General features: G+C 43.6%; 1 non-coding gene across 1 annotated transcript; it reads right to left on the reverse strand.

Moving 5' to 3' along the window:
• Positions 1-3,492: 3,492 nt before the first annotated feature.
• TRNAT-CGU (transfer RNA threonine (anticodon CGU)) lies at positions 3,493-3,566 on the reverse strand. Its single transcript has one exon. It is a non-coding gene; the product is annotated as a tRNA-Thr (tRNA).
• Between the last annotated feature and the right edge of the window lie 1,249 nt (positions 3,567-4,815).

A 4,815-nucleotide genomic window follows, 5' to 3' on the forward strand; every position in this document is an offset into this window, starting at 1 on the left:
GCATTAGTACTCAAATCATCTCCCTGAAGTCATGGAGGTTATGGGCTTTTCAAAGACAGTTTGGTGGGCAGGGGACCAGGGTGGGGGGCAAGCTGATTGGTTGGGTTGGAGATGAAATCATAGGGAATTGAGGCTGTCCTCTCATGCTGAGTCAATTCCTGGGTGGAGGCCACAGGAGGGGTTGGCGGGTCCAGGTGAGGACATATGGTTGTCAGAAATGCAAAAACCTGAAAAGACATCACCATGTTGTAGGTTGTACAATAGTGATGTTATCTGCCACAGTAATTGGGCAAGTCGCAAATCATATTACTTCCAGAATAATGGCTGGTAATTATTTAGAATTCAGACCTTCTTATCCTCTAACTTGGTGGCCTTTTATTAGTTTTATAAGAACAGTTTAGTCTTTGGGAAGGGGCATTACCATTTAAATTATAAACTAAATTTCTCCAAAAATTAGTTTGATCCATGCCCAGGAATGAGCAAAGACAACCAACCAGTGAGGCTGGAAACAAGATGAAGTTAGCATGCCAGATTTCTCTTACTGTCATAATTTTGCAATGGCTGTTTCAGGTGTAGTGGCCTGTAAAAAACAAACTAGGAAGAAGAAAAAGAATTGAGAGGGTTTCCAAGATTCTGTGCTACTGTAAAACAACCAGGTAAGTGGAATACTCTAGGTTTGTAATTTTAAGCTGAGGTGTGACTGTCCCAGATGTCGTCTGTTATTTCGGAAAAATAATAGATTTCATTTACTTGCTAGTATAAATCACTAATTTTGTTTTAATGTTTTGCGTTAGTTTCCTAGGGATGTCATAACAAATTACCACAAACTGTGTGGCTTAAAGTGATAGAAAGTTACTTTCTCACAGTTCTGGAAGCCAGAAGTCTAAAATCAAGGTGTGGACGGGGTCATGCTCCTTTAAAAGCTCTTGGAAAGAACCCTTCCTTGCCTCTTTCAACTGTGGTGATTGCCAGAGATCCTTGGTGTTCCTGTAACCACCTAACATGTTCTCCTTGCCTGCTGCCTAGACAGAGCCAACTTATCAAGACAAGGGAATTGCAATAGAGAAAGAGTTTAATTCATGCAGAGGTGGCTGTACAGAAGACTGGAGTTTTATTATTCCTTAAATCAGTCTCCCCCAAAACATGGAGATTGGGGTTTTTAAGGATAATTTGGTGGGTAGCGTTCAGTGAGTTGGGAGTGCTGATTGGTTGGGTCAGAGATGAACGCATAGTGAGTTGAAGCTGTCTTCTTGTGCTGAGTCAGTTCCTAGGTGGGGACCACGAGATCAGATGAGCCAGTTTATTGACCTGGATGGTATGGCTGATCCATTAGGTGTAGCATCTGTTAGGTTTTACAATAGAATAGTGATATTATCACTAGTAGCAATTTGGGGAGTGTCAGAATCTTGTAACCTCCAGCCGCATGACTTCTAAACCATAATTTCTAATCTTGTGGCTAATTTGTTAGTCCTACAAAAGCAGTCTAGTCCCTAGGCAGGAAGGGGGGTTGTTTTGGGAAAGGGTTGGTATCATCCTTGTTTCAAAGTTAAACCATAAACTAAGTTCTTCCCAAAGTTACTTCAGCATACGCCCAGGAATGAACAAGGACAGCCTGGAGGTTAGAAGCAAGATGGAGTCAGTTAGGTCAGATCTTTTTTACTGTAATAATTTTCTCAGTTATAATTTTGCAATGGCAGTGTCATTCCTTGGCTTGTGGCTAGTAACTGCAATCTCTGCCTCCATCTTCACAGGGCCGTCTTCCCAGTATGTCTGTGTCTCTGTGTCCAAACCTCCCTCTGTTTCTTCGAATAAAGATCCAAGTCACCCTAATCCAGAATGACCTCATCATAACTTGATTACTTCTGCAAAGACCCTAGAAAGGCGATTTATTAGAGAAAGTATGAAAATAGATTGCAAGAAAGCAGTGGCCAAATCAGCATGAGAGAAGCTGACTGCAAAGAAACAAAGGCTTGCTGGAGATTTTATAGAATAGTGTTTATGCTGTAAACTGAAAAGGACTTTGTGCAGTACTGATAATGCCAAAGTTGAAATGAGCTACCTTGCAGGTGTGTGGTGATGGTTGAGCACAGGAAGATTGTGGGTTGTTTGTACAAGAGGGCTATGTGTCCTGGACCATGAAGAAAGGCAGACTTATAGCTTATCTGCTTTCTGTTCTTGCTTTCCCTTGGTCCTGCCAGCCTGACTCCTTTTCCCTAATTAGGACTCCACAGTTAACTTGGTCCATGCCCAGAAATGAGCAAAGGCAGCCAGCCTGTGAGGCTAGAAGCAAGATGGAGTCAGCCACAGCCATCTCAGATTTCTCTCACTGCTGTAGTTTTGCAAAGGCAGTTTCAGAGTAAAAGGATGAAACACTCTGCCCTAATTGTTCAATAAATAAGAAAAATGATTTAAAAAAAACACAGCAATATAGTGAAATTTATTGCTTGTTTAGGTGCCAAATATCCTTCTAAACTATGTTGTGTGTACTTACTCAACAAGCCCTCCCATCAACCATATTAGATAGGCTTATTACTATTTCAGTTCCACATGTGAGGAAAGTGATGCTCACGGAGCTAGAGCAATTTGCTAAAGGTCCCTTAGGCATCAAGTGGAGCAGCTGAGGTTTGAATATAGGCGATGTGACCTAATTCAACAAGGTCCCAATCAAAATGTACAGCAGTGAGGTCCAGACATAAGGGACCATTTTCCAATTATTTTACCTTGCTACTTACGATGCTTAGAGTAACATAGTAGCCACATTGTAAAAATATTTCTCATTAAAAAGTAAAAAACAGGCCAAACGCAGTGGCTCACGCCTGTAATCCCAGCACTTTGGGAAGCCGAGGCAGGCGGATCACTTGAGGCAGGAACCGGAGACCAGCCTGGCCAACATGGTGAAACCTCGTCTCTAATAAAAATACAAAAATTAGCTGGGTATGGTGGCACACGCCTGTCATCCCAGCAACTCTGGAGGCTGAGGCATGAGAATATCTACTGCACTGGAGCCTGGGCGACAGAGTGAGACTCCATCTCAAAAAAAAAAAAAAAAAAAAAAAAAAGGGCAAGCATGCTCCTGCAAATGTCCTAATTTTTGTTTCTATCTACTAATGGGTTCGTTGCTCATTAATTTCTTATCTTATAGAGCTGGAGATTTTTAGAATCTAGAAAGATTTTATTTACCTGCAAACCTACAACAGTTATCTACATGCTTTAAACTGTAACACGTTGTAAGTGCTCAAAAACATTTTACCACAGTTTAAAGCAAGACATATGAAATTGATAGAGGTGGGTCACATGCGTTATTCTTTGGCAGTGCTTTGCATTTGCGTTGTCTTCTTCCTAAGCATTTACTTCTTAAAAGTAAGGAATCTGAGCAGGATGCAGTTAAAGAACTTGGAATTTATCCAATTGTGTTCTACTGCTGTTTGACAATTTCTTTCCTCATCAAGAAAACAGTTTTCAGAAACAGCTGATTTTCTCGGGAAAAACATCAGGCCCCACTGGGAGTCGAACCCAGGATCTCCTGTTTACGAGACAGGCGCTTTAACCAGCTAAGCCATAGAGCCACGCGGAAGCGCTATTTAAAAGTGAATCTATCTCATTTTACTTTGACAAAATGAGTTTATTGAATGTTAACTGCTGTCTTCAAAAAATATGCCAACTCGAGAGATACTTCATTTCCTCAGTCTCTTTTGAAGACATACGAATACACGGGGAAACGTATTCGCCAGTTTACAGTGTCAAGGGATTTTTCTATTAATCCAATAAAGAGCATTACAGAAAGCTATACAATACGTGAAGACCATTAAAAGGAATATATCTATACATAATTTTTAAAAACCTTCGAATTTTGAAAGTCACTCACTTAGGGTACGTGAAGCTGCCAAATTTGTCAGAGGAGGAACGGGCATCTCTCGCATGGAGCCGTGGGACTCGGCGTTAAGGCACTCTTCAGCTACAGGTGTCAGCCCGTTTAGCTCCTCTTCAGGTCTTGTGATGTCATTCTCAAGAGGAGAGTAAAGTTCTGTGTCCTGTGGGGCCTCTCAGGAAGGGTGCGGAGGTGGGGGAGGGGGCGGGGCGGCAGGACTCTGCAGCTTTGCCCTGAAGGAATTTGGTCGACACTTTAAGAGTGACCAAGAAAAAGTCATTTGGCCCAGTTTTCTCCCACCCTTTGTTTACTTCTGCTCCTCCTGGGCTTGTTTTTTTGTGGGGTTTTTTTTTTTTTTTTTTTCGGTTTTTTCTCTTTTCTTTTTCTTTTTTTTTTCCCCCCCTCAGTTCTGAAAATCACCTCCCAGAGGAGATAACGGGTTCTCCTCTGTAACCCATCCTTGCACTCCCCGCGGGGGTCCCGGTTCTCATCCCTCCGGGGACCTGCAAGAAACCCCGCCCGCGGAGTTTGAACCGATTGCTGCTCAGCATCCAGGAGCAGGCCCCGCGTAGGGCCGGGGAGGGGCCGTGGGAATTCAGGTGCTTCTGCTGGGCCCAAGGCCCCCAGGGCAGGCGGGGACTGAGACGACTGAGGAGTGAGGGACAAGGAGGCTGGGACTGGGGAGGGGAGACCCGGGATCCGCCCAGAATGCTTTCGTGGGGTTGGAGAGGGCAGGACACAGCCTCTTCCGGCCGGGTAGGATGCGAAGACACGCATCAAATGCAAACGGATTCCCGTCCTGGACTTTGGGAATTAAGGCCCTGAACGCAGTCAGCAAAAAGTAGATCTGTCTGTACAGACGTTTCTTTCCACGTCTTTCATAGTAAGGGCTTTATTAAAAAGCAGGGACTCGAATCCTAGGTGGGTAGATGGGAGGCTGGGACTGG

The sequence above is a fragment of the Chlorocebus sabaeus genome, chromosome 17, assembly GCF_047675955.1.
Source record: "Chlorocebus sabaeus isolate Y175 chromosome 17, mChlSab1.0.hap1, whole genome shotgun sequence".
Lineage (NCBI taxonomy): Eukaryota > Metazoa > Chordata > Mammalia > Primates > Cercopithecidae > Chlorocebus > Chlorocebus sabaeus.